General features: G+C 44.3%; 1 protein-coding gene across 3 annotated transcripts in view; it reads left to right on the top strand.

Annotated features, from left to right (window-relative positions):
- Positions 1–23,008, top strand: part of Ldlrad4 (low density lipoprotein receptor class A domain containing 4) — a 327,131-nt gene that overhangs the window by 66,461 nt on the left and 237,662 nt on the right. For 2 of the 3 annotated variants that reach the window (XM_052155741.1, XM_052155740.1), the window contains exon 2: positions 3,758–3,846. The gene's annotated coding sequence lies outside the window, so the exon portion shown is untranslated. Of the gene's footprint in view, positions 1–3,757; positions 3,847–17,345; positions 17,394–23,008 lie in introns of all 3 variants that reach the window. The other variant, XM_052155742.1, reaches the window with a different exon arrangement.

Here is a 23,008-nt window from a genome sequence, read left to right as displayed (position 1 = left end):
TTGAATTCTATTTTCATATTTTGAATTGATGTCTTTATTTCATTTGGCTGTTCATTTTTGTGCTCTTGGAGTACATTCGTGCGTTCTTTGAGTTGTCTGAACCTCTCTGTAATCCCTCCTTTGAATTCTTTGTCTGGCAGTCCTTCTAAGTCACTCTCATTGGGGCTCATCACTATGGCGTCAGTAATTTTTAAAGGAAACATGCTGCCCTTTTGCTGTGGGGAAGTCAGTTTATCGAGATTTTCTTTCCTTTCTCCTTTTCTACCTTTCTTTCCTTCCCCCCTTTCTTTCAAGTTAACCTTCTTTGCATGAAGGCAGTTGCGATGTTCAGAGAAGACTCAGACCCTGGCTCAGATCCAGCTGCCTATTCTCACAGTCGATGATGTGTGCTGCAGGTCCCCACATACCTGGGCAAACTTCCCCAGGGTCAAGTCTGGTCCACTTCTCACCTGTGCCTTTTGTTGTGGGTTCCTATGCACCCTACTCTAGTTCATTGCTGGCCTGATCCCTGATCCCACTGCCCTTGCTGGGTTTTTGTGCCCTCTGGCACTGTACCCGGGGTCAGAACTGCCCTTTCACTCTGCCTGGCACCTTCTGTCTCTTTGTTTATAGGCATGCATCCTACCCTGGATCAAGTCCAGCCTTCTCTGCACATCTACTACTTTTCTCTACAGTTTAACCTTGCCACCTTCTGCGAGACATTCCTAAGCACTGACTCAGGTTCACGGGCAAAAACTGTGAGGCTAACTATCTTTCAGCTTATTTTGAAATTAAGTTTGAATCTTTGACTCCTGCTCTGAAGGATTGACTAGATTCAGGTGTTATGACCTTATTGCGTTTTGTGGAAGTTGACTAATCATAATTGTTGAAATTAAAAACTAGTCCTGAGGGGATGGCTCTCCTTGTAAAGTGTTTGCCTCACACACATGAAGATTTGTGTTTGATCCTCGGGATGTGCATAAAAATCCTAAGCATGGCAGGGGCTGCTTATGAGTCCAGTGCTAGGGAGGCAGAGAGAAGAGGATCCGCCAGGCTCTCTGGCTCACCAAGCTAAGATGATTTTCAGGCCACTGAGAGTATCTGTCTCAAAGGAGGCAGACAGCTTTGAGTATGACACCCAAGGTTGCCCTTCGGCTTCTATGTGCAAATACCTGCTCACATATATACTCACATACATGGCCACACATGCAAACAATGGTTAGAGATCACCAATGAGTGCAGGATACTGGCAATGTAGTTCCTTCCTGTAGGGTGGTCCTAGTGGAGTGAGAAATATTATTCATGGTTGATGGATCCTCATCAATGGAGTTGCCCATGTGTTTAATATATAAATACGTATTTCACATATCTATGTTATAAAATGCATTCTTTTTTTGTTTGTTTTTGTTTTTCAAGACAGGGTTTCTCTGTATAGCCCTGGCTGTCCTGAAACTCACTCTGTAGACCAGGCTGGCCTCGAACTCAGAAATCTGCCTGCCTGTGCCTCCTAAGTGCTGGGATTACAGGAGTGTGCCACCATGCCCCACTATGCGTTCGTTTTATATTCCTGAATAAAATAGTCTTTTTTTTAAAATAATAAACTTGGTGTTTTAAACCAGCACAGTTATTTATTATCTCAGTTTCCATGGCTGAGCTGTCTCGTGCTCTGTTCAGTTCTCCTAGGACTGAAGTTAAGATGTCAGGTAGATTGTGCTTTGCATGGAAAAGATTTTTTCCAAGTTTGTTGATGGTTGACGGAATTAGATTTCTTCTAACTATAGGGTTGATGTCACTGTTCCTTTGCTTGCTGTCAGCTAGGACTGTTCTCGGGTCCTAGAGGCTCCTCGGGTCTTTCCATGTAGCCCCAGTTCCTCAGCGAGGCAGCCTCTCTTCCATTACAATTCAAGAATCTTACATAAGGCGCTAAGATTGAGGCCTCAGTAGCCTGCTCTAGATTCTGTACATTTCCTATATGGATAGGAAGAGCATAGATAACAGGGAGGGTTTGGCTCCTGTATTTGGAGTAGACTTCCACAGGAGTCTCACAATGTCCTTTATCAGTCACTTTTTATCTGCATACCTTTGCATTGGCTGAACATTAGCGAGTGACATATGGTAGGAACATGATTTGAGGGACAAATCTCTTGGGAAGTGCAGTGTGGCACACAAATGCCACAGATGGCTGCTTATTCTGCCTTTGACGGAGGGTATCCTATGGACCCGCAGGCTGGGTGTTAAGTAGTATACATTTTGTCAAAGGCAGAGACTTACCTGAAATGGCTTCATGAGACGGGAAGTCACTGAGTGGATCACACTGAGCCGCCTATGGGTGAGGTGGCTTCCCCCCCCCCACCCCGCACAGTGATCCCACCTAGAATGGCATTACCTAGAGTTTGCTCCCTAAGTTGGGAATAAAGGTTTTAATGGTAGATGGTGGGAACCAGGCAATCCCTGGAAGCACCAAAGATGCTTTACTTTCAGGATGGAAGACACAGAAAGCCAGCCTTGTGGGTACAATCACAGTGTCTTCCTAGTCAGAGTTTCACTTGGAAACAGAATTAGATACCTGTTTCCAAGAAGGGATGAGGTGTACTTAGGTTTGCCCCCTTTTACTGTTGAATATTAGGTGCACACTCTGAGTTATCTCAAGGTAACTTGGATTGTTAAGAAGGAAAATGGTCTTTTCACCAGACTACACAGAAGGCTAAAACAGTAGGATTGTCTCAAATCAGAGGCCAGCCCTAGGTTATAAAGGGGGACCCTATTTCAAAGAGAGAGAGATTGCCACCTACACGATTTGATGCTTCATCAGTCTGAGAGCCTGAGTTTGGTCCCTACATTCCATAGTACAAAGAAAATCTCCAGGAAGAAAACAGTCGACCTTCCTTCCGGTCCATTTCCTTACCTGGGCCGGATCAGTGGCCATATCTATAGCCTGCGTGCCTCCCAGGAGGTCGGCAGTAGCCAAAGACATAGACGGGAGCCTGGCATGGCTGTCCTCAGAGCGACCCTACCAGCAACTGATTAAGACAGAAGCAGATACTTGCACCTAACCATTGGACTGAAGTTAGGGACCCCTATGGTTGCATTAGGAGAAGGATTGAAGAAGCTGAAGGGGAGAGCGACCCCCTAGGAAGACCAGCAGCCTCAACTAACCCAGATCTGAGGGAGCTCCCAGAGACTGAGCCACCAAGCAGGAGCATACATGGGCTGGGCTGGCACATATGTGGCAGAGGTCTGCCTGGTCTGGCTTCAGTGGGAGAAGATGTGCTTTATCCTCAAAAGACTTAAGGTCCCAGGGAAAGGGGAGGCCTGGTGTGTGTGTGAGCACCCTCTTAGAGGGAAGGGGGAGGAAGAATGGGATGAGGAACTGTGTGGAGGGAAGGGGACGGGAGGGGTGGAATGAATGGAATGTAAATAAATAAAATAATTTTAAAAAAAGGAAACAGTCCAGCAAGACACTGTCCATTATTTGTGACTTCTTCTTGAAGACAAAGTTTCTGTCATTGGAGGGGCAAGTGTGTCTTTTGATGTAGAGATGGGAACTTACTGTCCTCGATGGCTCTTAGAAAAGATCCCAATGTAGTCATATCCTTCACCCCAGATTTATGAATCTCTCTGTTCCCCCCAATGTAATACTTAGTGTTTATGTTTGCCTTTTCATTTTATTGATATGTGTGCCTTGTTTTGTGACAGCTCTCAAGTAGTTTTTTGGAACTTGGGTTGAACTGAGAGAAATCAAGAATCAACTCAACAAACTTCTCTGTATTTCTTCCAGCACTTCCGGCTCTACATCTGCAGCACCAGACCCCATTCTTCTATTGGACTGCTTTTAATAACGGACCTCAGGCTTCGTCTAGTTCAGAGGTGAGCTGCGTTCTTTTTGATGTTTGTGAAGCAGAGTTTGATGGTGCTGGTCTGTCTGAGGTGGTTGGCCGCCCTTAAGTTGCCTTTGTTTTCTGTCTGTGTGTCTAAGTGACAGAAACTTGGGATACCTGGAGGTAACATGTAGATGGTCACTACATGTGTTGCTAACTCGGACATCGTTTGGTGTAAAGCTAGGTTCAGAGCTAGTCCTGGGGAAGTCAGTCAGGATGCAAGCTCTGCCCCTAGGCTCCGGTTTGTCTGCTGCTTGCGCGTCACTCAATAATGTCCCTTTACGTCTGTTATGTTGACTTTAAGTGATTTTATTGATTCTGGTCATGCCTAGTTGACTGTCTTCATTTGATGTTTCCTGGCATCAAATGAAGATGTTTGATAATATTCAAAAAGGTAAGGAGTTCTATAGTGTTCTACAAAGTTTCAAAGTATTCCTTCCCTCTTGCTCTCTTTCCCTCCCCCTCTTTCTTTCTTTTTAAAAATTTGCTAGAAGGTAGGCTCATCAATTAGAACAAGTTCTACACTTGCTCTCTAGGGTCCAGGACAGACCCTGGGCTCTTATTCCATCCTCTCTTTTGATGGCTTGCTTGTGTGGCTGCTCCAGAACACTATCTGGTATGCTAACCCAACTCAATTAAATTTACATCAAATGTCATTAATTGATAAGGATATCCCTGGGCTCTAAAAGACAAAGTATGGTTGGGATTCAGCGAGGATCCAGATTTGCATCATGAGAAAGGATTCTGTGTACCTTTTCATTTGTTTATACAGATCCCTCAATTTAATGGACTTTTTTCCACCTTCCATAGTGCTAAACATCACGAATTGTTCAGCAGACTGTATTCTACTTCAGGGTGCGTTCAGTTCATCTCTCTATGGGAGACTTGAGTTTATACATAGTTCCTTCCTGAGGGAATTGTCTCACAGGGTGGCTGGCGAGTGTTCTTCGGAGTGCTCGGTGCTCCGGATGTTTCTGCTGCCAGTGTAGATTTGTGTGATCTCGCTATTAACGGGATGGAACAACGAGATGCTAGAGGATCTCTCGTCTTTGCTGATGTAATGATTGCTGGTGGTTTTCCTAAGGTAATTTGGCATGCTTACTACCAGCTTAAAGTACGAGGAAGTCTTCTCCCAAGGCCCGGTGGGGCGAGTGTGAGTGCGTTTAACATTCGTCTGTATTTCACGTGCATCCTCCTTACATTCGCCCACCCAAGCCTAAAATTGTCTCCATGTCGTTTTCTAAGTAAGCGAACATACCACTGAATTATACCCCAAAGGACTGTGAAATTTGATTTACAAAATTTTGGTAAAAGTAGCAATAATTCTTGAAAATTACATAAGTATCTGATTCCTCTCCTTATATGGGATTACCTCATTCTGTCAACTATTTTAAGCAACTTTAAAATTGGTAATGGAAAACTTTCTCTTGACTACAGTACCGTATGTGGCTTTTAGGTTAAATGCAAAATTCTCTTCCCCGCCGCCGCCACGGGAGTCGTTGAAGGACTGCCCAAGCTCACTGCACAAGTGCATGTCGCTCCAGCGTTCCCCGGCACTCTCCAGCACAGACTTTTGATTCTGAGGTGCTGTCAGGACTTTCACACTTTAAAATAGACTCTTACAGCTGGCTGTCCTGGAATTTATACTTGCTCTGTTACTTGTAAAGCTCACAGCTGGACTGCGAGACATTCCTAAGCGGTGAGCACCCTGGACAGGTGTCGTTTCCTCTCTCTGCTTCCTTTCTCTGGGGGTTTCTGCCTCCATTGTACCGCGTCTGTCTTTGGGTGCCGTAGATTTATTTGGACTTGGCTTTGAAGGTGGGTTTGATTGAGTCTCTGTGCTTAGGCTGTTGTTAAGTAGTTAAAAGGTTCAGTCCTCCCGAAGACTCCGAAGGCATGTGCACCTTGGTCTTATTGCATTCGCACAGACTTTGCCTGGAGTTCCAGTCTGCCATGTCTATTCATTTTATACCCTGGGCAAGTTGTCACCTGGAGTCTCCGTTTTTCTTATCTTATGGGAGATTTATCTTGTAGAATTATCTTTGAAAAGGTTAATTTCAGCATTGATACACATTAAACGGTCAGTAAAATGTCAGTTGTCATTTTCTATTCTGATATTAGCCAGCTGTCCATCATGGTTCATACGCATATGGGAAGTGGCAGCAGACAGACAGAAGTGCTGTCTGTCTTCCCTCAGGACTGAGCAGGTTTCCTAAAACACTGGAGGAGGAGGAAGCAGCATCTTGATAGAGCCAGGTGTTAGGAAATGGGCAAAGCACAGGGCTGCTGAGATGTAGGTGAGGAAATCATTAATTAAATCATACATTCAGCTCCTTGTTCAATGGTGAGGACAGGCAGCCACTTCGAGAAACACTTAGCAATTAAACAACAACCCTATTCAACACTGTGCTTCTCTGACCTGAACTTCCTGCGATCATGTTAAAAGAAAAAAAAAAAAAATCAAGATCAAAGGCCAGCAGGACTGAGAAAAGCATTTGTGTTCCGTTATCTGTGCCTGCTAAATAAAGTGAGGTGTGTGAACAAAATGATCTCTGTGGTGCACAAGGAAACGGCTGGATGGTAAGAAGGGGACCAAATAAGAGCAGTTGGAGCTCACTGTAGCAAGAGCCTGAGGTGCGTCCACTTGAAGGAACAGCCAATCTCTGTGGAAGCTGCAGTGATTTCTGTCTGCACCGGAAGCTGGGCGGTGATGGGTTTTCCTCCAGCTTGGTTATTTGGGAGGTGAGAGCAAAGGTAGCAGAAGTAGGAGTCCTGGGGAGATCCCTTCACTGTCCTCCTGGGTTCTCAGAGGACTCCTGAATCCTTTCAGGGCTCCATCAGGATCTCCCTTTGCCTGTCTGTCCATCCTGTAACTGTGTGACTGTGGAACAGGAGTCAGGAGGCCGTAGCACCCCTCTCCCTCCCCTTCTCCCATTCTCTGCCTTTGGGTTAAGAGAAGCAGAAACTGAGAGAAGCAGAAACACTACGAAAGGGTCAGGAACACTGGGTATATCCTTGAAAAGCTGGGGAATGTGAAGGCTAGAAGGAAGAAACCTCAGGGACATGTCACAAGCCCTTCCATCCTCGGCCTGAGACCTTGGGATTTCTCTGTCTGCTTCACTCACCATCCATTATTTTGTTCCGTAACGTTTGTGTTTGTGGAGGCCAGAGAGCGACCTTGAGTGTCCTTCAGCCATGATCTATCTACCTTTTCTTTTGAGACATGGTCTCTCACTGGACTGGAACTTGCCGCACAGAAGAGGTTGGCTGGCCAGCAAGTCCCAGGGATCCACCAGCCTCTGTCTCTTTATACAGGGATTATAAGCATACAGTACTAGGGGACACCTTTTCAACATTTTAATTTAGAATTTTTTACATGGCTCTGGGGGTTGAATTTAGGTCTTCATGCTTGCAGGGCAGGCACTTCCTAACGGAACTGCCTCTTCAGTCCTCTGCCCTTCCTTCTCTTACCAAATGACATTTTTATTCCCCCTTCATCAAGTAGACAACCACAATTGTAACAGAAAAATGCCTTGAGCAACTTCTTCTACATCCAAGTGCGCCAGCAGCTTCGTCAGCTCATCACAGTATTGTCAAACTTTGAAAAAAGCTAGCAAATTTTCCACCTAAGATTTTTGTGTGTGGGGGAGGTTTGGGTGTGGGTGTGGGGAAAGAGTATAAAATAAGACTTTCAGAGATTCTCCGTTGCTTGGTGCCGTTTGTATTTTTCCACGGTGCGGGAGGTTAGAAATAGAACTGCTTTTTATGGCATGCTCAGCGCAGTTTGAAAACTTGGTTTCGTGGGTTTGGTCTGTCTGTGTGGGCGACGTCGTTCCTGCGGCAGGGTGTCTTGGGCACAGTGCATGGCATCGGGCTCCAGTACCTCCTCCTCTGCCTTCCTGCCCCCCTGCCTCCCCACTTGGTATCACCCAGATGAGCGGCACTGGAGTGTAAAATGTGCCTTGCCAGGGTCAGGTTCTTAGCGCTTGCTCGTGGCAACCGGTGCCAGTTGTAACAGACTGTGTCTCAGCGGTCCCAGCAAAGTCACACTTGGTGCATCTGGGAAGGCATTTGCTGGGAAGGCGAGTATGCCCTTCAAAGAAGATGACCTCCTAAAGCCCTGTTGTTGCTGGTGTACACGGACCACCCTGTCAAAAAGTGTCACCACAGAGCTGCATAATTATTACAGATTCTTCCAGATGGAAGTAGTTTGCTAAGTTCTCTTTGGATCCAGTACAGAAAGGGCAGGAAGATGGAGCAACCTAAAAATAGTTGTTGTTGTTTTTTTAAAATCTGTGTATGTGTGCTGTGTGTTGATGTTAGTGTGGGAATACCCATGCCACAGTTTTGCATGTGTGAGTCAGAGAACAGCCTTGAATATTGTTCGTAATCTTCCACTGTGATACAGGGTCTCTTGCTTATTGCTGCCAACCCCCAGCTAGCTGGCTCTCTGGGATCTGCCTGTCACCATATCTTGTCTGTCTGTGAGAGTACTGACATTACAGACATGTGCATTACTATGCATGGATTCTCATGAGTTTTGGGGTATTTGTGTTTGAGCGATACATGCGTTTCCCCAGTAAGCCATCTCCCTGTCCCAAAGATAATGTTTTTGACTCCTGGGAACCTGGAGGCATCCTTGAATTCCACAGTATCATATCCATGGAGATATCCATGGGAGAACACTAGGTCTTTGAAGGGATGCTCAGTGAGGTTCTGATCTCCCCAGAGGTAGGAACACTTTCGGGCATGAGGTGTGAGGGCCATTAGAGAAATCTTTTTAATGATGTCAGATGTAGATGTCTTGAGTGTGGGCCGAGGATGATCTAGGCAAGGTAGGCAGGGAGGATGGAAGGGATTGTAGATTGTGTGATGTAACAACACAAATAGACGGTTAGACGTGTCACCTGGTAAAACAGATACACACACTAGCCACACGGGCTGAACTCAGCGGCTTGTGTTGCTTTATTCTCATTTATGTATATGTAACACTGAAGGAAAGGGGGTCCTGGATTTGGGAGGAGAGGACATGGAACGGGTTGGGGGGAGGGGAGAGAAATGATGTAAAGATACACAAAGGAAATAGCAGATGGTCAATCAAAACAGGAACGTCAACTCGTCTCTAAGCTGGCTTTCTAGTCTTTCTAGCGACTAATTTGTTTCACGTGGTCTTTCTTTGTGTCCGAGACTGTTTGCTGATGCTCAGCTGATGAGTACAAACGGTGTCTGGGAGAGGTTTCTTGACACTAGGTGTCTGAGGTTTGTCTAGGCTCAAACAGATGTGTATGGAACAGTTTTTCTTCCCTCCCCTGGGGTCTGGATTGCCACCATTTTCTACATTTTACCTGCGTTTCTTTCTTGGACCTTGACTGCTGTGGCTTAGAAGACAGGGCTGTGCAGTTGAAGAAATGCTAATAGCATTGATGAAATACAGAAAAGAAAGAAACTGTTTAAAATGTGCTATCAAAAGAGACCAAGAGATGGAATTTAACATATCTGTTAACTAGTTTGAGTTTATTAATTTGAGGTGTTTTTTTTTTTTTTTAAATCTCATGTAGACCTACAACCCATCAGGTAAATGACCAGCCATCACTGTCACCTTCCCCAAAGAGAATTCTGGAGACTCCCTGGAGACTGTGGCATGGGAATTAGATTTGTCTCACATTCTGAACTGAAGAATTTGTGGCAGTTAGACTTTGTGATTTGTGGGTTCTTTAAGACAGTAAAGCTACAGCAGGTAGTTGATAACCCTCCAGTTAAATTTAAGTGAAATATAACCCAGCCCCCCCCCCAAAAAAAACCCATTAGCAAATAAATGTTCCCCCTTGGTTTTGCTTAACAAAGTATCTTCTTAGATACTTCCATCAGCTGAGCCAAAAATCCAAATAAAGGGTTGTTCTGCTTCTAATTAATGGGGCAGGCCTTGATTGACATCTGTTTCTGGCTTCTCAGAGTCACATCAGTAAGGACTAACAGGGCTTGCTAACAGCAGTATGAACTAACAGGATCTTACAGCATTGGGCGTTTTAGTTGCTGAAGGGACAAAATACCCGACTTTTGCTGTAATATTACTGAAATATTAGTAATGTGAACAACAGAAAAAAAAAAAGAAAGAAAAAAATCCATAAAGGAGTTAGTATAATATTGTGGCCAATATTATACTGCAAATGAATCTTTGTTTTTGTTGTTTTGTTTTGTTTTTTTGAGACAGGGTTTCTCTGTATAGACCTAGCTGTCCTAGAACTCATTCTATTGAGCAGACTGGCCTTGAACTCAGAGATCCACCTGCTTCTGCCTCTTGAGTTCTGGAATTAAAGATGTGCATCACCACTGCCTGACTATGAAGCTCTCTTTAAAAACCACTGCTTCCAGGTGAGTTGAGGGTCATAATAGCGGTCTTGTAACCATTAGCAGTAGGCCATTCCTTGTATACTTTGAGACACAAACATGAGGACTTATTGATGTAAATGTTTTACTTAGAAGCATTAAAAACACACCTAAAAAAAAAGCAAAGACATATGCAGCTTTGGCAGAAGAACTAAAGTGGTGTGGAAATCCAGCCTCTTGTAAGTTTATAGATGTTTTCGCATTAGGGCTTTTAGATATACCAGTTGGGTCTTAAAAGAGACTGCAGCCCTGCCCTGTTTTGCACTGATGCTGAAGGTTCTACTGCTAGGCATTTTCCACATCTCTGTAAGGGGCCCAGTCTCCACCTTTTCCAGTAATTGTTTCAGGTGTGCCCCAAGTCTGTTTAACCAGTATCTGAGTTCTAGGGCGCAATTGGGAACTTGTGTGCAATTTATATCTCAGGTACCAAATCTTATGATTTCACTTTATTATTTTATTTATTTATCTTTTTTTTTATTTTACAAATGAGGCAGTGTGAGAATGTGTGAGCCTTACTGTCGTGTTTGTGCTTGTCTGTGATCTTGTCATCTGGGAAGAGAGAACCTCAGCTGAGAAACACCTCCAGCAGATTAGCCCGGATGTAAGTCTGAGGAATATTTTCTTGATTGATAATTGATTTGGGGACTTCAGTCCACTGGGAGGAACCCCAGGCAGTGGCCTTGGGTTGTTTGAAAAGGTAAACTGACAGGCCAGAGGGGCAAACACAGTAAGCAGCATCCCTCTATGGCCTTTACTTAGCTCTTGCCTCCAGGGTCCAGCTTTGAGTACGGCCCTGACTTCTCTCAGTGACGATATGTGACCTGAGGCATGGATAAACCCTTCCCTCCCTGAGTTAGTTTTAGTCATAGTGTTCTATCACTGCAATAGAAACCCTAACCAAGAACTTGTGTGCAATGGTGTACAGTGTTAGGAGAGATTAAAGGCGATCACAGGACATTGAGCTGTTTAAGGAGTTGGGAATACATAGGTAGAATGTAGTGCCATGTAGCTGATCTGGTTGTTTAATCAATTAAGTCTAAGCTTTTCCGGGAGGGTGGCCTACTTTTCAATCACAGTGGAATGAAAGGTTCTGACTCCATCTTTGGGTGACTGGTAGAGAAAGCCTACATCACGTTGATATTAAGATTTGCCAGCTGGGGGTCCTGGGAGCTGGTTCAGTAGTTAAGACCAAGCAGGAGGGGTGGAGGAGTTTGGACTCCATGTAAATGCCAGGTTGGCATGGTGGCTCCCCTGTGGCTCCAGGCTCTAGCCTAGGAAGGCAGAAATGAGATCCCTAGAGCAGCCAGCTAGCTTAGACTAGCCGTGTTGGTGACCTTGGGGTTGAGAGCCCCTGTCTCTCTCAATAAGCTGAAAGAGCAATCAAGGAAGATTCCTGTCAACCTTGGGCCTCACAGGCACATATATGCACGCGTACCCACCTACACATACGTGCATTCACACACATGTGGACATGCATACTCCCACTCGTGTACATCACACAGACACATGAATAAAAAAATTGCTATGTGGCTGAATGAAGTACTTTGCAAAGTGGGAGAGATTGTTATTTGAGTCTGAAATGCATCCCACTCGCTTATACTCTGAGCAGAGATTTTTCCATCTGGTCCTATGTTTGGAGGCTGCCGAACGTTTAGGATCTGGAGAATAGTTTAGAGTAGGTCACTGTGGGGTAGGTGTCTTTGAAGGTTTTAGCTCCACCCTGGGTTCCTCTCACCCCTTTGGCTTCTGGTCCACCATGGTGTGAACAACCTCTGTTGTGTGCTTCTGGTAGTCTACCCTTGTTTTCTCTACTGTAATAGACCAAGACCCTCTGAAACCATTAACTAAGCCAAATCTTTCTTCAGTTATTTCGATCAGAAACAGTGATCACAGCAGTCCAAGTAACTAATACCAACTAATACCTTGGTAAAATCATTTAGAGACTGTCTGTCCCCATATCAGGGATTTCTGCCCAGCTGCAGATCTAGTTGTGTGAGCCATTGGCACTGCAGTAGAGAGAGAATATTTAAGGGACTGGGTTATAGTTCATAGATGCTTTCTTGCTGAACTTGGGTAGCCAGCCTTCTAGGAATGGATCGTGTTTCTCTTACTTGAAGAAGGATTTCTGTATCCATGACTTTCTTATAGATGCTAGAGCATCATGGGAGGGGTTCAGTGGCTGCTGGGCATCCTGGAGTTCATTTTAGGGCATGCAGTTACTAACCAACACCTATAGGACATGGACCATAAAATTCATTCAATCTCATTTCACACTGAATATGAGCCTTCTATTCATGGGGCCTTCTGATTTGTAAACAACAACAGCAACAACAACAAAAAATCAGGACAGAGCCCAAGGTCTTGTTGCTAAAAGTCCCCAAATGCTCCATGCCTAGAGATTTGAACAGAGCTGCTGTTGTCTGGTCCTTATAATCTAATGCATGAGCAGACATGGGTGGGTCGCACCCCTGGGGGAAGACCTGCCGCCTGACTCTCTGTGTGTACCTGAGAGACAGAGTTCTACCCCCTTTACTGGTGCCATATCCATTCCACTCATTGCCATCAGAGTATAGGTGACTTTGTTTCCTTATTCCCAGGGATCTCATGCATCTGCTCCTTAAAGACACTGGCTATTCCTGTCTGTCCCCAATAGAAAAGTGTGGACACTTTGCATGCCCAGAAAGGTTAGCTTGTAGTTAGTTTAAAAGTTAGTTTAAGAAGTTTAGAAGCAATCTTTTCCAGCTAAACCTTTGTTTGTGTAGGATACTAAGCATTCCTCCAAGTATTTCTATATATTATTTTGGGAAAACCTACCCTGAAATCGTCAGAATTTCTGCTCGACCAGAAGAACGGATAATTTCTTTCATCTGTCTATCATTTTGGGGGTCCTTTATTCATATACTGGAATATGCATATCCTCATTTTTGTGAAGATACAAATTCAGATTGTCTCGAGGGAACTTTATTATTCACTATCAGATATCTTTTTTTTTTTTTTTTTTTTTTTGGTGGCTGCCTTAGTCAGGGTTTCTATTCCTGCACAAACATCATGACCAAGAAACAAGCTGAGGAGGAAAGGGTTTATTGAGCTTACACTTCCACGTTGCAGTTCATCACTAAAGGAAGTCAGGACTGGAACTCAAGCAGGTCAGGAAGCAGGAGCTGATGCAGAGGCCATCGGGGATGTTTCTTACTGGCTTGCTTCCCCTGGCTTGCTCACCCTGCTCTCTTATAGAACCCAGGGATGGTACCACCCACAAGGGGCCCTCCCCCTTGATCACTAATTGAGAAAATGCCTCACAGTTGGATCTCATGGAGGTACTTCCCCAACTGAAACTCCTTTCTCTGTAATAACTCCAGCCTGTGTCAAGTTGACACACAAAACCAGCCAGTACAGTGGCAATAATACATCTAGTGAGCTATCAAAATAAGGAATAAAATAGTTGGCAAAGTTTAAGAAATTAGAGTATTAAACAAAAGGGGTGGGATGACTTGGAGGGGGCAGTGAATGGGATGTAAAGTGAATAAGTAAAAAATAAAATTAAATTAGATGAAAAAGAAATTTGAGTGCATCAAACGTAGAAAGCGCTTTTATTCACCAACTGCTGTTTATTTACCTTCAAATCTTTGCCCCTGTGATAGGAGGACTAAGAATGTGCACCCTTTCTAGCACTCATGAACAGACCTATAGACCCTGCTCTGCATCTTGGCTGCCTGAGGAAAAGTCCCGCACAAGGGCCCTGCATGCTGCTCTGTTATGACACACAGGGAATTGAATTTCCTGAGGCTGACTAAGTGTGAGGAATTTTCTGTTTACAGGCAATAAGAAGTTACAGGGAACTAAAGCAAAGTGCCAGGACCAGTAGGGCTTTGGGCCTCTGAGTCACAGCAAAATAGCCCCTTGAGAGAATGTCTGTGTGGTTGTGTTCCATTCCGCGCCACTCTCTCTGCCCCAGCTAGTCTGCATTGGCAGACAGCCTTACATTCTCCAGCTGAGGCTCAATCTGTGGCGCTCCATAAAACCAAATGGTAAAACCAGCAACCCCTGTATAACCAAGATGGCCACCTGAAGACCGAGTGGTGGTCTTTGTATACTAACCAGTGCATTCGCTTACTAATTCATTCAGTGAATAATTACCAAATACTCTCCGGTGGAAAGCCTTAACAGTTGAACAGTATGGTTGAGGCAGAGAGGGATGCAGTATTCCACATGTGCTGGATCTCTAGCATGGTAGTCCAGCTTTGAGGAGACAGACTGAGGTTTGTTAAGTATCTCATTATGGACTCGTCTCTTTATCCTCCTTTATGAAGGAGTCATGAAGGCAGGCCTAGAATAAAGAAACAGTTTGGGCTGAGGAGATGGCTCAGAAGGTAGAGATGCCTGCAGCCAACCTTTCTGACCTGAGTTCGATCCCTGGAACCCACACGGTAGAAGGAGAGAACTGACTCCCAAAAGTCATTTTCTGACTTCTCTATGTTTGGGGTGGCGCGTGTGCCTGTCCCCACACAGATAAACATATAAATGTTTTAAAGGGTGAAAAGGAAGAGCTGGAGAGATGGCTCAGAGCGCTGTCTGGGGACTCAGGTTTGGTTCCTAGAACCCTGTGGTGCTCGCTGTTGCCTGTTGTTACAGTACAGGGGATCTGGTGCCCTCTCCTACCCAGCCTGTGTCCCTCCCTCATGTTCACAACGCAATACACACGCAGGCAGAAAACTCATACACATAAAAAAGGATAAATGTAAGAAAAAGATATACAGTATAACATTATTAGAATCACAGAAGCAAGGGTTTATTTTTTTTAGCCGTGTTCCATAGCATTGTAGAACGGGTCTTCAACCATCCTGGTCCCCTTCCTGCTACTGTGGGAGCCAAGCTAATAGAAGCTCCATCTCCAAAAACAGCTCGAAGGTTTCTAAGAGCAGGGGAGGTGCACTCTGGCAAGCCCATAATTCAAGCCTCTGACCCGTGCTAGAGGCTAACCACGCAGCACGTGGCGTTTTAGGGCTCCGTCCTCCGCCTACCTGTCAGTGGCTGGCACTGGGTATCCCGCCTCCATCCTGCCTTCATTTGTTTCTATGTTCCTCCTCCTCCCATTGCCTCTGCTCCCTTCCTTTGTGTTTTGAGGGAGGGTTTTTGCTGTATACCCCTCGCTGGCCTGAACCCATTTAGTCCGGGCCTCCTGTGAACCTATAACCCTCCTACCTCAGTGGCCCCAGTGCTGGGATTGCAGGCACGTACCTTACCTGCCTTCTCATTTTGTTTTCCTAAGAGATTATAATAAAAGTCATGGAAATTATACTTTTACTGACACACATGCAATATTGAATTACAAGCAGTATTTATTATTTAATTCACATCCTTAACAATAAAATAAAAGACAGGAAGACAGAAGTCACGCAGGATTCCATTATTTTCCTCTCTGTGTAGTTCCTTTCAGTTTATTTCAATAATATATAATATAATATATAAATTAATATATACTTATATATTTAATAGATGCAAGGTTGAAATCATATGGTTATGGGAAAATGTATGAATGCTCTAGGTGAGAGGCTCAGGCTAGGTCCTTTGGACTTACCATTTTCTCATCACATGGTTTTGGGAGTCTCTTCCACCCGCCCTTTCTTTATCTGCCAGGAGAGATCACAGCTTCTTCTAAGAGATGTAGTTCAGGAACATGTCGCTCCTCTGTGTTTTTCTATCACACACCATTTGCTGGCTTGTATTCTAGTCCGTGTATTTGTAAGTCTGCTTTATGGCATGAGAAGAATCACTGCCTTCTCTGACAAGAGGAATCCTGAGACCCCAGTTGTTCCCATGGGCGAATGAATGTTCATGGGAGGGGAGGTGTTGAGACCAAGGAACTCTCCCGCCAAGTGGCTTCTATGTCTACCTATGTTTATCTAGAACTCACATAATTCAATTTCTTGAGCTCAAAAGTGTACTTGGATCAACAACAGCTGGTCACAGGATGTGTATCCCTGTCTATTGCCTGAAAAATCTTTGCTCCTAGGGAATTCTATCTTCCTCAACTTCAGGTCCTTGCTTGTCTGTGGAGAGGCCTGATTGGAATGGAAGGTCAACAGTTTTTTTGTACAGATGTAACCTGTGGGGCCACAGAAGAGTGACCAGTATGGAGGGAAGCAGCCTCTCTTAATAATCCCACTGGCCCCTTCCCATCTGTAGCTCTATTCTAATCATGAGGCCAACCTCCAAAGGCACATCAGATGGTGTTGTAAGGACCCAAGCCTCTGTAGGTCCCGGGATGAGGAACAGCTTGTGTTCTGTTGGCCTTGTCTCTGGAATGTGACATGCATGGGATGAGCTCTGACCTCTAGTCTGAAGGGGAGACCTGCTATTGGTGCTTCCGCTGGTCAGCTTCCTTCCTCTGGAGCCTGTTACAGGGAAGATGCCTATACTTCTTCCGCTTTGTTCATTTGGCAGGAATGTGTGTGTGTGTGTGTGTATGTGTGTGTGTGTGTGTGTGTGTGTGTGTGAGGATTAGCCATGAGCCGAGGACTTGAGTGTCAGCAAGATGAGGGGATCTGGTATCTTTATACCATCCTTATTAACCACCACTATCCAAGGATTCCTCGGTTTCATTAACAGTGAACAGGGTCATTAAAGTGGATATAGTGCAGTGATTCTTAATCTTCCTAACACCACAACCTTTAATATAGTTCCTCATGTTGTGATGATCCCCCCAACCATAAAATCATTTTCATTGCTACTTCATAACTGCAATTTTGTTATGAACTATAATGTAAATCTCTGTATTTTCCAATGGTCATAGGCAACCCTTGCAAAAGAATCATTGAGAACCAGTGGTCTAGTGTATGTTCATGGGGCCGAAGTGCAGGCTGGGATAACATCCTTTTAAAGACTAACTCTGAGCTTACATTTCTAAGTCTGAACAGGGCACCTCTGAGGATCAGAGATGGCGTGGTGACCTGGCAGCTGCCAACTGGTTCATGCTCTAAAACACATCTAAAACATCATCGATAACTTAGCTTCCGGAGTGGCTTGCCTTTTAGTGTCTCTGAATCCTCTGTGCTTTGTAGCTTGAGGAATATTTATATCATTTTCATTTCGTGTCCTTAGCACTTTCCACGTCCTGGGCGGAGTGGGTGCTGCCAGCTGAGGAGGAAGGTGAGCCCAGAACCTGGCCAGCATGTTCAGAGGAACTTCATGTTAGGAGGCAGAGGAAAGGCTTTCCAATCACTGGTGCTTATTAGTTATGCCTGTTACCTCTCTGTGTCTCTTGAAGAGTCTTAATGTGCTTTTAGCATATTAGAAACAGTTCTGTAATTTAAAAAAAAAACAAACCCTTAATGTCATTTAGCTTGAAATTTTCTAAACTTACTGATCAAGTGCAGTCTTCTCCCACAGTTTCATTAATCCCAGAAGAGCTTATGATACAGCCGACGACCATGAGGAGGGTTTCTCTGTGGACTATTATAGAAATAGGACTATTATGAGACCTGGGTATGTGGTGATGGAGAAAAACTGGGTCATGTTTAGAAGTGGCAGGGAGTGGATGAGACGTGGATTATTTCTAAACAGGACTAAGTCTCCAAATTCAACCTTGTAGTCCACAGTGTAGCCTTTCTAAGGGTTGAGATATTAATCTTTTTGACCAAACACACACATATGGAAAGATGCTTGCCTTGTTGCTAGGGAACCGGGACGGTGGTAAAATATATCCACGTATCCATTTTATTCATGGCTGCTCTCATTTAAACCCTCACAAGTTGTACGTTAGCTAATTTTCTCCCTTACTCCCTTCTCCCCACCTTTTTCTTCCTTTGTGACGTATGTGTGTACATGTACAGGTGTGCGCACACCTGGGTGCACATGTGTAGACGACAACTTTAGGTGTCAACCTCAATTGCTCTCCTCTTTTTTGACATCTTACTGAAGCTGAAGGTCTTCAGTTCATCTAGCCTGGCTGGATCCCTCCATCTCTGCCTCCCCGGGGCTGGGATCACAGGCACGGCCCACTCTGCCAAGCTTTTCCGTGTGTCCTGGGGATCTGAGCTCTGGTCCTTACACTTGCATGTCGAGCACTTGGCTAAAAACCCTCTTAGTCCTGCACTCTAAGTGTGTCTAAGGTAAGATGCTTTCTGTGGCTGTTAGGTTTCCTCAGCACCGTTTTTAGCCTTTACCTGTGGGAAAAATGGTGATGATGCTAAAGATGATGTTAAGGAATCATTTTTGCTCTGTCCTGTTTCTCAGCGAGGTCTGGGTGGTAGGCAGCAGAGGAAACTGCAGTGAAGCAGCTTCACACCCATGTGGCGTGTCTGAGGAGCTGATCCAGTCACCACCACTACAGGCTCTTGGCCACCCGTTGTCTTCCCTGGCTACCTGTATCCTAGCCCTTGAGGTTTCTGAGGTTTCTTCTCTCTCTCTCTCTCTCTCTCTCTCTCTCTAACAAGTACATATAGATGTGATTATGTTTAGAAGCTGAAGCAAGCGAGTAAATCAGATGCATTTGCTCAACCCTTGAATAAAGACTGTAGTTATTTTAACAACAACAACAACAAAAATCCTGCAGTCTTCAGCTATTTCTGGATAAAACTAGTAATTAGCATGCCATGTGTAATTCATCTCTGGCTTTGGCTGCTTATTTCCTTGTTCCAATGCAGCCTAATTTAGGGGGACTGGATTTATTTCACTTGGAAATGTGATTTTGTGGAGACCTCTAAAATGTCATCATGAGATTAATGTTGGTTTTTTATTTTTATTTTTTTTATTTATTTTTTTTTTTTTTTTGGTAGCCAGCGTTTGCCAAGCCTGGTGTTTGAAGCTCAGTTATTAGTTCTCAGCAGTTCTGTGCTCTGTGGTGGGGAGTAACAGCTTGCTAGGATGATATTTAGTTTCAGAGAAAACTGTTAAAAGCAACTGCTGCAGGAAGGACTGCTAGTACCTGAAGAGGAAGATATTAAGGAGCCCCAGGTTGATATGGGGTAGGTTACTGCCTACTGCATTTCTCTGGTTTTGGTGTCGCTCACGGGAGTCACTTTGCATCGTTAGTAGTGGATGTATTACGGACAGGCAAACATTTACTGATCTAACGGAAGCCAAAGGCACACACGTACGTCTTTTGAAATTGATGTTGCCTCAGTTGAAAGAAGGCTATTTGTAGTGACCTAGGGAGAGGAGCCCTGGAGCTGCTGGACTCTGTGGGGCTCTGGACATGCTTTCCAGGTATAAAGGGATAAGAAAATGCAGAGCCTTCCTGGTTTGGAGTGTAGGGGCCTAAGATGAGAGATTGGCCTTGGTCCGAAAGGAAAGCATTTGGTTCTTTATTTCTAGAAGGATGTATTGGGGCCATCAGTCCTTAAGGAACTAATTCTTTGGATTTTCCAGCAACCAGTCAACTACTTGCCAAGTACACTCTGATACTGCTGCTGGGCCATGCTTACACTAATGATGCTGGCCCATGCTTGCACTAATGATGCTGGGCCATGCTTGCACTAATGATGCTGGGCCATGCTTGCACTAATGATGCTGGCCCATGCTTGCACTAATGATGCTGGCCCATGCTTAGACTGCTGCTACTGGGCCATGCTTATTACACAGATGATACTGGTACACACACACACACACACACACACACACACACACTTGTGATGCTGGATGCTGGGCCATGCTTGCATTGGTGATACTGGTACACACACACACACACACACACACACACTTGTGATGCTGGATGCTGGGCCATGCTTGCATTGGTGATAATGGTACACACACACACACACACACACACACACACACACTTGTGATGCTGGATGCTGGACCATGCTTGCATTGGTGATAATGGTACACACACACACACACACACACACTTGTGATGCTGGATGCTGGGCCATGCTTGCATTGGTGATAATGGTACACACACACATACACACACACACACACTTGTGATGCTGGGTGCTGGGCCATGCTTGCATTGGTGATAATGGTACACACACACACACACACTTGTGATGCTGGATGCTGGGCCATGCTTGCATTGGTGATAATGGTACACACACACATACACACACACACACACACACACACTTGTGATGCTGGATGCTGGGCCATGCTTGCATTGGTGATAATGGTACACACACACACACACTTGTGATGCTGGATGCTGGGCCATGCTTGCACTGGTGATACTGGTACACACACACACACACACACACACACACTTGTGATGCTGGATGCTGGGTCATGCTTGCATTGGTGATACTGGTACACACACACACACACACACACACACACACACGCACACACACTGGAGATGCTGGACAATGCTTACCCTGATGATGCTGAGCATGATGAGGATCACTCATGTCCTCTTGAAGTCTTTTCATACCCATCAAAGGGAAGTAGATCCCCTTTGCTTTCTGAATACCGCTGAAATGAAGAGGAAGGTATTTTCCAATACACGAGCTACATCTTTTAAACTAGTCTCCCCACCCACTCCCAAATCATAGAAAAGAAACTAACAAAACCCAAATAAATTAAAACTCTCTTGTGCGTGGATAGTACATGTATTGTTGCATCTGGTTCAACTGAAGAAGTCAGATGCACACCAGATTCTGTAGTGGGTGAAGTACTGCAGTCCAGTTGCTCCATATCACATGGTGATGACACCCGCTCAGTTGGAAGAAACCAGATTGCTCATTGCCCCATTGCCATGCCAGTAGTTGGGGTTGTTTCCTCAGAGTGGGGACCGATGAGACAGGAGGGGGAAATTGTTTTGGGGTAAAAAGTCCCCAAAGAAAAGTGATTTCTTTCTTGTCTGTCTTTGGACAATTATACAAAAAAACGGTGACTTGGGATACTCTTGGTCCATGCATTTTTTTTTAAAGAAAGGATTTGGACCTGATCTTGTACTGTGCAAGTTTTGTGTCATGTAAGGGTTGATACAGAATCCTTAAAATCTAATGTTCTGGCGGAAAGCGAGTCATCTTGTCATTTTTGTTTTTTATGGGCCCCAGTGCAGAGAGTCTCACGCCTCTGGTGGCTTTTCCGCTCTGGTCCAGTCTTCCTCACTGTAGTCAAGGAGTTGGATCTTAGATGTGTGGGAGCCCGGTTCCTTGTCATCCTCTTCTGAAATGACTGAATGGTCAAGGTGAGCAGGAGAGGAGTGAGGAATTCTAAGGATGGTCTCCCGAGCAGGAAGTTGAATCATTAGGGCACCCTACCCATGTTCCGAAGATCTCAGAGACAGTGAATCCCTTGGTATGTATGTCAGGTCTGTATCTTGACACAAGGTCCGGCAATTATGGCCTTGTGTCTTGGGTGGTTTCCAAGGCATAGGTTTACCCAGGCCGACAATGGGCTGTTGTCCATTTGTACAGGACAGGTTATATGTCAGACCACCAGGAAAAGCTGTTGTAGAGGCAGAAGATGTGGATGTCCTGAGTAATGTACTCAGCAATTGCATTCATCTCATTAGACCCAGGGGCTCCAGTCCATTTCATAATTGCTTGGCCTCCCAGGCTTACTTTACTGCAGGTTTAGGAACCTAAGCCCTATTGTTTCAGTTTCTGGGCTATTCCATTCCTAAAACCATTGATCATGAAAACAGACTTGAGGGTATAGAACAGCCAACCTCTGTACTGTGAGATGGTATTAATAATTCTTTAAGGTCCGAGACAAAGTAAATGGTTCAGGAGACAAAAGAATCATCTAAGGCAGAGGGACTCTGAACTTCTGCCTCTGGATATAGATGTAGAGTCTGGAAAGGGGAACAGACAGCATGGTATTCTGTTAATTTTGTTGTTGTTGTTGTTTAGGCAACACTGTCACACAACTTAAACCCACTTATTAAGCACTCATTTGGAAGACATTTTCTTTCAACTATGCTATTATTTTTATCATATCTTTCAACTATGCTATCATATTTTATATCTTTCTAGAGTTTATGTAATTTATGCTATATAAAAAAACACCCAGAAAACTATATCATCTGCTATCATAATTCCACATTTAATAAAAAATACCATAGCATTTTGCTCTACCATGTTTTTTATTTTTTTTTATTTTATTTTTTGATGGCCCTGGTCTATTTCTATGCAGCACAATGAAGATTAAGTAGGAGCTACCCTCTACCATGCTTAGAAAAAGAGTGTTAACTCATCAAAAAGACCCTCATTTCCTGTGGTGGTTTAAATAATGTCCCCAACAAGCTAGGATTTTGAACACTTGGTTTCTTGTTCTTGGTGGTGCTGTTTAGGGAGCTTTAGGTGGTGCAGTCTTCTTGCAGGAAGCATCTCCCTTGGCGCAGGCTGTGAGATCATGTATAGTCTCACCCTCCTTGAAGTTTGCTTCCTATGTTTCTTGTTTGCATGTGAACTCTCAGCTTCCTGTTCCGACCACCACGCCTGCTGCTTGCTGCTGTGCCTTCATACCATGAACTCTTAATATCTCTGGAACCATGAGACCAAATACGTTTTTATTTTATGCCTTGGTCATAGTGTTTTATCACAGCAAGAGAAAAGTAGCTAATACTTCAGCCTACCTTCTCATTTCCCTTCTCTCATTTAATTTATACACATCACTGACAAAGGTAGCCCTTTACAGATGAAAACTTTATTTATTTGCAAATTTTTAATTTTAAAATAAAACTAATTGTGTGTTTTATTTTAGTCAATTTCAAGTTGTAAATGTTCAAGATTAGCTTTTGTATAATTTTTCCAGAATTGGAATTGTCAAGTCCAGAGTATATGCTTGTGTAGTGTGGCTGATACTGTGAAGATGGCCTC

This window comes from Apodemus sylvaticus, chromosome 13 (assembly GCF_947179515.1).
Source record: "Apodemus sylvaticus chromosome 13, mApoSyl1.1, whole genome shotgun sequence".
Lineage (NCBI taxonomy): Eukaryota > Metazoa > Chordata > Mammalia > Rodentia > Muridae > Apodemus > Apodemus sylvaticus.
This window is presented reverse-complemented; position numbering and strand designations above follow the sequence as displayed.